The following is a 12,881-nucleotide window of genomic DNA, read 5'->3' on the forward strand; positions in this document are numbered from 1 at the left end:
CGGCTCAAAAGTGATGCCATTAGGCCCCAAAACAGTGCACTACAAGTCCAAAGTAGTGCATTGTAAATCCATGCTGTTCGGAATCAAGTGATGTTTACCAGTGAAGATACAACCCTACATAGAATTAGCTCGGAACGATGGCTCCAAAACAGACAAACTGTTGAATCTCATATTTTGATGAAGAAACCAATTGATAAGTGTTTATGATTTGATCTACATTTTGAGTGATACAGGATGCTTCGATCAGGATAAGACAATTAAAGCAAGAAGAATCATGATGGGTCGAACGAAAATATATTAGAAGATTGGACGTCGGGCCGGAGGATCGGTCGACGTATCGGTAGAAGGCTTCGGGCCACGAATTCAGGCATCGGGCCTGTTGAATCTCGGATTTTGATGATGAAGTCAATTGTCATTTGTTATCTAATCTATATGTTGAGATAAGTGTGCAAGATTAACTATGATGAAAATAAGATATGCAGCAGGAGTTGCGCCGGAATCAAGACAATGATCACGTTGGGAGTTCGAGAGTTCGATGGAAGTTCGGACAGTCAACGGAGATTCTGCGGGAACAAATCCGAGAAGTCCATGAGCTTGCCAAAGAAGCTCATCGGAACTCGCCAAGTGGATCGTCGCAAGTCTAGGAGTTTGCCGGAAGTCCGCAGGAGCATCACCGAGGGTTCATCAGATGATCGACGGAAGTTCGTCGGAAGCTCGCCGGAAGAAGCGATTGACGCACCGGAGCAAGTTGTAGTAAATGTCTTAGGAAATATCGTAGTTAGCACAATGATTAAGTTGAAAATGGGAGGTGATCCCATTAACTTAATCTTGGGGCAATTGGGCCCTTGAAAAACCCAAATTGGGCCGAATGGATCAACCCATTCGGACCCTGATTCCTGCCAGGTGGTTGAACTACCCAAGCCAAGCAGTGGCACCGCCTGGGCTCGATCTCCGAGCGAGACTTGGCGGTGCAACCGCCCCTGACAAGAGGTGGCACCGCGTGGGCTCGATCTCCGAGCTTTGGCTGAGCGGTGCAACCGCCTCAGTCAGGCAATGGCAACGCCTGAGCTCGGTCTTCGAGCTCTGGTAGGAGGTGCAACCGCCCTTGACAGGAGGTGGCACCACCTAGAGGCTTAGTCTTCGAGCTCTGCCCGACGATGCAACCGCCAGATCCTGGAATTCCGGGAATTGACAGTTTTGAGCTCTAAATTCAAACTAGGTTGGGGCCTATAAATACCCCACCCTTTCAGCACTGAAAGGGCACCCAGAAACCACCGAAATTTTGATTTTACTTTGTGATTTTTAGAGCTCAAAAGTGTTGTATGAGTTGAAAGTTCTTCTTCCTCTTTTCTTCCAAGTTCTAATCTATTAAGAGAGGAAAGGAAATTCTGTAAGGGTTGTCTCATAAGCCCGTCAAAAGGAGTGAAACTGTAAAAGGGTGGTTGGCCTTCGCCTATTGAAGGAAGGCCTCTAGTTGACGTCGGTGACCTCGTCGGTGGAGGAAGCCAAAAGTGGAGTAGGTCAAGATTGACCGAACCACTCTAAATCTCGGTTTGCATTTACTTTGAGCATCTTATCTTTACTGGAAACCTCCTCAAAAGCTTACTGCCTTCTACGCATATACGATCGTGTTTCAAGCTCTGCATTTTCCGAATCGACGTTTAGACGTAAATCAGTTTTATCGTACGAACATCATATTTAAGTTTGCGCGTACATTTTAACTTTCATCATAACTGCAAACTGCCTTCATAGATTTCCTTTAACTATATCTCGCTTGATTACAAGTTAAAGAGATTTACGAATCGACTTTTCTACCGAAATCGTTTTTATCATACGAACACTTTTTTAATCGTCGAAAGTTTTCCGCTGCACTAATTCACCCCCCCTCTTAGTGCTCTTGATCCTAACAATTGGTATCAGAGCGGGGTTAACTCTCAAACGGATTAAAACCCAAGAGAGATGGCATACGTCGAAAACCAAGAGGGCCATTCCATTACACGTCCACCCATGTTCAATGGGACGGACTACACCTATTGGAAGACCCGAATGAGGATCTTTCTTATTTCTATGGATTTTGAACTTTGGAATCTTGTCAAAAATGGATTTTCAAAGTCTTCTCTTCCAATGATCGATTGGAATGAATTGGAGAAGAAGGCTTTCACTCTTAATGCAAAGGCTTTGAATGCCTTATTTTGTGCACTTGATAAAAACGAGTTCAACCGTGTTTCGGTTTGTGAAACCGCATTTGATATTTAGCACACACTCGAAGTGACTCACGAAGGCACAAATAGAGTGAAAGAGTCAAAAATCAATCTTTTGTTACATTCTTTCAAACTTTTCCGGATGAAACCGAGTGAGACTATTGGCGACATATTTACCCGTTTCACGGATGTCGTTAATGGTCTAAAAGGACTCGGAAAAAGTTTTTCAGATTTTGAGCTCATAAATAAGATTCTAAGATCCCTTCCTAAGAGTTGGGATCGTAAAGTCACTGCTATTCAAGAGGCGAAAGATCTAAACAACTTCCCTCTTGAAGAACTAATCGGGTCATTAATGACCTACGAGATGACTTGCAAAGCTCATGAAGAGCAAGAAGACATCATTCCAAAGAACAGGAAGGATATGACACTTAGAACTTCAGAAGACCACTTGAGAGAAAACTCAAGTGATGAGGACTATGACGATGACTTGGCACTTCTAACAAGAAAATTTAAAAAATTCATTAAAAGAAACAAGTTTAATAATGACACAAAAAATAAACTTGAACCTAAGAAGGACCAAGTTATTTGCTACGAGTGCAAAAAGCTGGGACACTACAAAAGTGATTGTCCCCAAGTCAAAAAGAGAACATCAAAGAAGAAGGCACTCAAATCAACGTGGGATGACTCGAGCGCGTCCGAAGAAGAGGAGTCCAACACCGAGCAAGTTGCTCATTACGTCGTAATGGCCATCGGAGAGGAGATAACGAATTTAATAGATGCAGATTTATCATTTGATGAATTATTGAATGCCTTCCATGACTTATTTGATGATTGCAAGATTATTAGTATAAAATACAAATTGCTAAAAAAGGAGCATGATAGTCTTACTTGTAATTTCGATAAGTTAAAAACTGAATATCATGATAGTTTATGTTCATGCATAAAATGTCATGATCTAGAAACTCTCCAAAAAGAAAACTTGCTACTTAAGGACACATTGAAGAAATTCGAGGTTGGTAGCAAGTCCTTGAACATGATCCTTGCAAACAAGGGTCACGTTCCCAAAAGAAGTGGAATCGGATTTGTGAGAAGTCCTCACCAAAATCCAACCACCTTCATAAAAGGCCCCATCTTACATGTTCGACACCAAAGCAAATGCAACTTTTTTTGTAAACTTGGACACAAAACGCATTATTGTCCATTCAAGAAAATTAGTCCGAACAAATTAATTTGGGTTCCTAAAGGAACCATGATAAATTCTATGCAAAGTGATAAATAATGTAGATCTATTTTTTAGGCACCCAAAAGAAAATGGGTACCTAAAGATCATCCTTTCTTGTAAAGACATAAAACATCATAAGCTGGGAGCAAGAAATAATATCCTGCTCTTTGGATTCTCGATATTCATGACTCGAGATCCAAAAAGAAGTCGCGATGCTCTCTAGCCTAAATAACAAAAGAGGATTAGAAAATTAAAATTACAAATGTGATATAGATACAATCCTATTTGATCTCTCAGAATTGGAAACCCATGATTCTCACTTCACATATCCTCTAGAGTTTCGAACCCATTGATTTCATCCGTTCGTTACTTTCGAATCCAACTATATCATGAACTTACTAAGTTTGTCATGAACTTGCAAGGCTTACCAACTTGAACAATCTGTCACAAACATGTGCACGACATTTAGAGTATTCACGTCACAAGATCTATCTTGATCATGCAAAATTTCTTATCTTACAATAAAAATTCTTACGTAATTACGTAAGTAAAGTTGATTGCTCTAAATGAAAATTCTTCTCAAGTCAAAAAACATTCAAATCAGATCACATTGCAGTCAGAACAAGTGCTCACCGCCTGCAGGCGGTGGCACCGCCCCAGCTGGAGTTAGCACCTCCGGCTATCACGTGTTGCAAGCGATTGCACCGCCCCAGCCAGCGGTGCAACCGCCCGCAATTCTACCTCTTTTTAACCCGAGCTAGGGCCGGCGGTGGAACCAACCCCAACTTACTCCCTTCCCCTCTTTACTCTTCCAAAGCTTCGCCACCTCCATTTCACCCCTCATAGCATCCCAAATACTTCTCATTTTGAAGCAAAAGATCAACAATCTCTCCTTCTATTGAAGATCTCACTAAGGTATTCTCTAAGAACCCCTTAAATTCTGTTTTTGATTCATTTACTCTTGCTCATTACTATCCTCTTAAATAGCAGTAGTTATGGGGTCTAGAAGATGTTGAATCTCGTATTTTGATGATGAAACTACTTGATATATGTTTATGATTTAATCTGCGTTTTGAGTGACGCAGGATGCTTCGATCAGGATGAGACAATTAAAGCAGGAAAATCATGTTGTGCCGAAGGAACATGTCAGAAGATTGGACGTCGGGCCGGTGGATCGGTCGACGTATCGACAGAAGGCTTCGGGCCGTGAACTCGGGCATCGGGCCAAGAAGAGCGGGTATTGTGCCAAGGATATCGGAGTTGCGGAGTCAACTGGCCGATTGGGCAATAGGCTGCACGAGAGGACGATGCGCCGAAGAATCGGACGAAGCGTCGAGGGACCAATGACATGTCGGACAACTTGGTTAATTGCTTAGGATTAATTGTCTCGATCGAAGTTTTGTTTTAAGTGTGCAGGATTAACTACGATAAGAGTAAGACAAGCAGCAGGAGTTGCGCCGGAGTCAAGATCATGATCACGTTGGGAGTTCGAGAGTTCGACGGAAGTTCGGACGGTCGTCGGAGGTTCAGAGAGAACAGATCCGAGAAGTCCAGAAGCTTGCCAAGCGAAGCTCGTCGGAACTCGCCAAGTGGATCGTCGCAAAGTCCAGGAGTATGCCGGATGTCCGCAGAAGGATCACCGAGGGTTATCGGTTGATCGACGGAAGTTGGCCGGAAACTCGCCGGAAGAAGCGATTGACGCATCGGAGCAAGCTGCAGAAGTTGTCTTAGAGATAATCGTAGTTAGCACGATGATTAAGCATGAAAATGGGAGGTGATCCCATTAGCTTAATCTTGGGGCAATTGGGCCCCTGAAAAGATTCAAAGTGGGTCGAATGGAGTGAACCATTCGGACCCTGATTGCACCAGGAGGTGCAACCGCCCCAGCCAGGAGGTGCAACCGCCTGGGCTGTGGGGTTGAGAGGTGCAACCGCCCCAGCCAGGAGGTGCAACCGCCTGGGCTGTGGGGCTGGGAGGTGCAACCGCCCCAGCCAGGAGGTGCAACCGCCAGGGCTGCACGGCTGGGAGGTGCAACCGCCCCAGCCAAGAGGTTGCACCGCCAGAGCTCAAGTTCCGAGCTCTGCCAGGCGATGCAACCACCAAGCTCAGTCTTCGAGCTTTGGCAGAGAAGTGCATCAGCCTGAGCTCAGTCTCGAGCTTTGCCAGGTGATGCATTCACCAAGCTCAGTCTTCGAGCTCTGGCAGAATGGTGCATCAGCTTGAGCTCAGTTTGGAGCTCTGCCAAGTGATGCAACCACCGAGCTCAGATTTCGAGCTCTGCCAGGTGATGCAACCACCAAGCTCAGTCTTCGAGCTCTGCCAGGTGATGCAACCATCGAGCTCAGTCTTCGAGCTCTGGCAGAGAGAAGCAATCGGCAGAGCTCAGTCTTCGAGCTCTGCCAGGCGGTGCCACCTCTCCAGTCGAGAGGTGCAACCGCCTGATCCCAGAATTCTGGGATTTGATCGATTTGATCGTTTTGAGCTCGAATTTTGAATTGGGTTGGGGCCTATAAATACCCCACCCATTCAGCACTGAATGGAGCAAGAACTGACCCGAAATCTTGATCTTTTCAGTGGTTCTTAGAGCTCAAAACTGCTAGTTTTCCTCCTCCTTCTGTTCTTCAAGTTTGAGTTGTAAAGAGAGGAGAGAAAACATCTGTAAAGGTTGTCTCCTAAGCCTGTCAAAAGGAGAGAAATTGTAAGAGGGAAGTTTGGCCTTCGCCCATTGAAGGAAGGCACCTAGTTGACGTCGGCAACCTCATCGGTGGAGGAAGCCAAAAGTGGAGTAGGTCAAGGCTGACCGAACCACTCTAAATCTCTGGTTTGCGTTTACTTTCCAGCACTTTATCATTACTGCAAACCTCCCTCATCACTACTGCTCTCTGCGCTTTCACGAACAAGTTCTAAGTGCTGTTCTTCCAAATCTGCATTCAGACGTAAACTCGTATTTTTATACATTACAGTTTACGTTTACGTTTGATTCTGCAGAACTGTTTTCCGTGCTTTTACGAACGAGCTTCCTTGCAGTTTACGCTTACATTTTAATCCTATTAATAACTGCAATCTGTCCTCTACGATTTTACGAACGAGTTTCAACATTTAGAGGTAAAACTGCATTCAGACGTAAATCGGCTTTCTTCGCTCAATCATCAGATTTCAGTTCACGTTTACGTCTTGGTTTCAACTGCATACTGCCTTCTGCGAGTATACAAACGAGTTTCAAAGTTTAGACGTAAATCTGCGTCTAACTGCGTTTAGACGTAAATCTACGTTTAGACGTAAAACTGCGTTTAGACGTAAAACTGCGTTTAGACGTAAAACTGCGTTTAGACGTAAAACTGCGTTTAGACGTAAATCTGCGTTTAGACGTAAAACTACGTTTAGACGTAAAACTGCGTTTAGACGTAAATCTGCGTTTAGACGTAAATCTGCATTTAGACGTAAATCTGAGTTTAGACGCAAAACTGCGCTTAGACGCAAAACTGCGCTTAGACGCAATCTGCGCTTAGACGCAAAACTGCGCTTAGACGCAATCTGCGCTTAGACGCAAACTGCACTTAGATACAAACTGAGAATTTGCTTTTGCATCATAATAGTTTTTGAACGAACGCAGCTTTTGGTTTTTAATCGCTGTAAGATTTCCGCTGCACTAATTCACCCCCCCCCCTCTTAGTGCTCTCGATCCTAACAATTGGTATCAGAGCGGGGTATTTCTCATTTCGGATTTACACCCGAGAGAAATGACTTTTCAAGAGGGCTGTTCGGTCTTTCGTCCACCATTCTTTAACGGATTGGACTACACTTATTGGAAAACTCGAATGAGAGTTTTCTTAATTTCTCTAAATCTGGATTTATGGAATATCATTGAAAACGGTTTTCAACTTCCCTCCAAACCGATGAACGAATGGTCGGTTTTGGAGAAGAAGAATTTTTCTTTAAACGCAAAGGCTATGAATGCCTTATTTTGCGCATTGGACAAAAATGAGTTCAATCAGATTTCTACGTGTGAAACGGCTTTCGATATTTGGCGCACTCTTGAAATCACGCACGAGGGAACTAGTAGAGTCAAAGACTCGAAAGTTAATATTCTACTGCTTGATTTCGAGCTTTTTCATATGAAACCAAGCGAAACCGTTGTTGACATGTACACCCGTTTTACGGATGTCGTCAATGGTTTAAAATCACTTGGTAAAAGCTTTTCGGATTTTGAACTCGTTAACAAAGTTTTGCGCTCACTTTCTAAAACTTGGGATTCAAAAGTAACTGCTATTCAAGAATCGAAAAACTTGAACCATTTTCCACTTGAAGAACTAATTGGTTCATTGATCACATATGAAATGACGTGCAATGCATGTGAAGAACTTGAGAACCACCTTCCAAAGAACAGGAAGGATTTGGAACTCTGGACAAATGAATGCCACTTGAGCGATGACTCAAGTGATGAGGACAATGATGAACAAACCAACCTTCCAAAGAACAGGAAGGATTTGGGACATAGAACATTTGAAGACCACTCGAGCATAAGCTCAAGTGATGGTAAACTTAAAATGAAACGAAAATTAAAAAGCAAAAAGAATGGAACCACTTGCTTTAAACGCAAGAAGAAGAACAAAAATTGGGATGAATCGAGCTCCTCCGAAGAAGAGAAAGTCAACAAAAGCAAGGCGGCAAACTACGCCTTAACAGCCTACAATGATGAGGTAATCGAAATCCCCCTAATTTACTTCGAAATTACATGATGCTTTTCATGATGCATTTTTCTTTTTCTTTAAATTTTCTTGAAAATTATATTTTTAATAATTTAATAATGAAAATGCAAAAATATGATCATGCTTGTAATCTTGAAAATGATAATGAAAATTGCATGTCTTATGTTAATGCAAGATAGAAATCTAATGATTTTACACCTAGTGAGATTAATCTTATTTATGTGCTTGAGAAGCAAGAATGTATATTTTGATGATTTTCATATTGCCTTTCAATGACGATACATGGCTTTTGTCTGGAAGGCTTGATATTTTTCATTGTCTTTGTTTATTAAATATAATGTATGGTTTTGACATAAAAATAAAGATTAGAGCATGCTATTATAAAGTCAATCATAAATTAAAACTAAAGAAGTTTTAGGCATTTATAAGAATCATTCAAAATTATGTTCAATGAAACCTTGCTTAATGTTGCAATGAAAATATTAAAGTTATACTTGATGATTTCAGATTTGACAAATGCTACACTTTAAATATGAATCATTCTTCAATCAGATTAAATGCTTCAATCATTTTCTATCTCTAAGAGTTCTCGATTTTGGTGAAATACAAGTGATGAATTCATTTATGATATCTTGTAAATCACTTGAATTATGAATGAGTTTTTCTTTTTTATGATGTGTTAAAAGAATCACTTAAAAAAGAAAATGTTTTTCCCATTTTATCGAGATTAATGATTTCATGATATTATGTGAATCTCGAAACTGATTTTGATGAAATAGTAATAACGTTATTCATGTTATGAATCTTAAAAATGATAATATGCTTCATGTGATAATATGAATACATGAAACACTTATGATATTCTGTGTATTCATAAAATATTTATCTCATCATCCAATAACTCTTCTTGATATTCCCTATGAGATGAAATGAAATAATGCATGAAATACAAATAAGAAGTTAATGATCATGCATAATAGGATGTAATGAATTCTAGATACCATCGTTTGAATATCTATGATCATGCTGCCAAAATGATATATCATGAATGCTTGAATATCATGTTTGATATGCTCATGATGATAATTGATTTTTCAGTATCATGCATAAATCTTTTGAAATGTAATGTTAATGAATTTGTGCATTGAAACTATAATGATGCACAAATAAGAATGATTACTTACCTTTGTCATGATTTAGAAATTGATGTAAAGGGTTTTTCCCTTGTTGACAATGACAAAGGGGGAGATAGCTAGCTTGTACAAGTCAAGAAGATGCAAAAACTTGATTTGCTAGCTTACCTATTTTAAGAAGCAAAGATTGCTAACTTGCTTATTTCAAGAAGAAAAATTGTCTTCTTGAACATCACTATCTTGAATATCTCAAGAAGCAAAACTTGCAATTTGCACATTGTAATAGGAAGCAAGAATCATGAGCTTACACAAGAAATTTATCTTGCATTTGCTTTCGAAATTTTTGCTAGCTTATATATTGTGAAACTTGTATATCGTAAAAATTTGCTAGCTTGCATGTTGTAGAACTTGCTATCTTGAACATTACCAAAAGTGCTATCTTATATGCTATAAAACTTGCATATCTAAAACTTGATAGCATGAATGTCCTAAGCATGATATAACACCTGCTAAATCTTCTAGCTCCAAGATTGCATGATGATAAAACTTGATACTATGTTTTTCATGCAATGAGTTGAACCAATATCACACACACACTTGATTGTAGTACTTCTCCTTTTTGTTGATGACAAAGGGGGAGAAGTATGTTGATGACATGACATGTGATGCATAAGTTTATGCATAAGTTCATGTTGACGTGTTGCAAGTATTCATGATGAATATTGCAATGACTTGAATTCAGTTTGAATTCAAGGTTCTATCAATATGGCATATTGATAGGGGGAGTTTGTTTAAACTCCGGGAGTTAAGTTTAACTCCGTCATCAAGTGGTTGTCATCATCAAAAAGGGGGAGATTGTTGAATCTCGTATTTTAATGATGAAACTACTTGATATATGTTTATGATTTAATCTGCGTTTTGAGTGACGCAGGATGCTTCGATCAGGATGAGACAATTAAAGCAGGAAAATCATGTTGTGCCGAAGGAACATGTCAGAAGATTGGACGTCGGGCCGGTGGATCGGTCGACGTATCGACAGAAGGCTTCGGGCCGTGAACTCGGGCATCGGGCCAAGAAGAGCGGGTATTGTGCCAAGGATATCGGAGTTGCGGAGTCAACTGGCCGATTGGGCAATAGGCTGCACGAGAGGACGATGCGCCGAAGAATCGGACGAAGCGTCGAGGGACCAATGACATGTCGGACAACTTGGTTAATTGCTTAGGATTAATTGTCTCGATCGAAGTTTTGTTTTAAGTGTGCAGGATTAACTACGATGAGAGTAAGACAAGCAGCAGGAGTTGCGCCGGAGTCAAGATCATGATCACGTTGGGAGTTCGAGAGTTCGACGGAAGTTCGGACGGTCGTCGGAGGTTCAGAGAGAACAGATCCGAGAAGTCCAGAAGCTTGCCAAGCGAAGCTCGTCGGAACTCGCCAAGTGGATCGTCGCAAAGTCCAGGAGTATGCCGGATGTCCGCAGAAGGATCACCGAGGGTTATCGGTTGATCGACGGAAGTTGGCCGGAAACTCGCCGGAAGAAGCGATTGACGCATCGGAGCAAGCTGCAGAAGTTGTCTTAGAGATAATCGTAGTTAGCACGATGATTAAGCATGAAAATGGGAGGTGATCCCATTAGCTTAATCTTGGGGCAATTGGGCCCCTGAAAAGATTCAAAGTGGGTCGAATGGAGTGAACCATTCGGACCCTGATTGCACCAGGAGGTGCAACCGCCCCAGCCAGGAGGTGCAACCGCCTGGGCTGTGGGGTTGAGAGGTGCAACCGCCCCAGCCAGGAGGTGCAACCGCCTGGGCTGTGGGGCTGGGAGGTGCAACCGCCCCAGCCAGGAGGTGCAACCGCCAGGGCTGCACGGCTGGGAGGTGCAACCGCCCCAGCCAAGAGGTTGCACCGCCAGAGCTCAAGTTCCGAGCTCTGCCAGGCGATGCAACCACCAAGCTCAGTCTTCGAGCTTTGGCAGAGAAGTGCATCAGCCTGAGCTCAGTCTCGAGCTTTGCCAGGTGATGCATTCACCAAGCTCAGTCTTCGAGCTCTGGCAGAATGGTGCATCAGCTTGAGCTCAGTTTGGAGCTCTGCCAAGTGATGCAACCACCGAGCTCAGATTTCGAGCTCTGCTAGGTGATGCAACCACCAAGCTCAGTCTTCGAGCTCTGCCAGGTGATGCAACCATCGAGCTCAGTCTTCGAGCTCTGGCAGAGAGAAGCAATCGGCAGAGCTCAGTCTTCGAGCTCTGCCAGGCGGTGCCACCTCTCCAGTCGAGAGGTGCAACCGCCTGATCCCAGAATTCTGGGATTTGATCGATTTGATCGTTTTGAGCTCGAATTTTGAATTGGGTTGGGGCCTATAAATACCCCACCCATTCAGCACTGAATGGAGCAAGAACTGACCCGAAATCTTGATCTTTTCAGTGGTTCTTAGAGCTCAAAACTGCTAGTTTTCCTCCTCCTTCTGTTCTTCAAGTTTGAGTTGTAAAGAGAGGAGAGAAAACATCTGTAAAGGTTGTCTCCTAAGCCTGTCAAAAGGAGAGAAATTGTAAGAGGGAAGTTTGGCCTTCGCCCATTGAAGGAAGGCACCTAGTTGACGTCGGCAACCTCATCGGTGGAGGAAGCCAAAAGTGGAGTAGGTCAAGGCTGACCGAACCACTCTAAATCTCTGGTTTGCGTTTACTTTCGAGCACTTTATCATTACTGCAAACCTCCCTCATCACTACTGCTCTCTGCGCTTTCACGAACAAGTTCTAAGTGCTGTTCTTCCAAATCTGCATTCAGACGTAAACTCGTATTTTCATACATTACAGTTTACGTTTACGTTTGATTCTGCAGAACTGTTTTCCGTGCTTTTACGAACGAGCTTCCTTGCAGTTTACGCTTACATTTTAATCCTATTAATAACTGCAATCTGTCCTCTACGATTTTACGAACGAGTTTCAACATTTAGACGTAAAACTGCATTCAGACGTAAATCGGCTTTCTTCGCTCAATCATCAGATTTCAGTTCACGTTTACGTCTTGGTTTCAACTGCATACTGCCTTCTGCGAGTATACAAACGAGTTTCAAAGTTTAGACGTAAATCTGCGTCTAACTGCGTTTAGACGTAAATCTGTGTTTAGACGTAAAACTGCGTTTAGACGTAAAACTGCGTTTAGACGTAAAACTGCGTTTAGACGTAAATCTACGTTTAGACGTAAAACTACGTTTAGACGTAAAACTGCGTTTAGACGTAAATCTGCGTTTAGACGTAAATCTGCATTTAGACGTAAATCTGAGTTTAGACGCAAAACTGCGCTTAGACGCAAAACTGCGCTTAGACGCAATCTGCGCTTAGACGCAAAACTGCGCTTAGACGCAATCTGCGCTTAGACGCAAACTGCACTTAGATACAAACTGAGAATTTGCTTTTGCATCATAATAGTTTTTGAACGAACGCAGCTTTTGGTTTTTAATCGCTGTAAGATTTCCGCTGCACTAATTCACCCCCCCCCCTCTTAGTGCTCTCGATCCTAACAGAAGATCCTCAAGGGAGAAAGGGAAGAGGAGATTAGTGGAAGATTTTGATCTTACCCTTTTCGATTCAAAATATCATGCTGAAAAGTTTTCCTCTTTC

The sequence above is a fragment of the Musa acuminata genome, chromosome BXJ3-4 (genome assembly GCF_036884655.1).
Source record: "Musa acuminata AAA Group cultivar baxijiao chromosome BXJ3-4, Cavendish_Baxijiao_AAA, whole genome shotgun sequence".
Classification (NCBI taxonomy): Eukaryota; Viridiplantae; Streptophyta; class Magnoliopsida; order Zingiberales; family Musaceae; genus Musa; species Musa acuminata.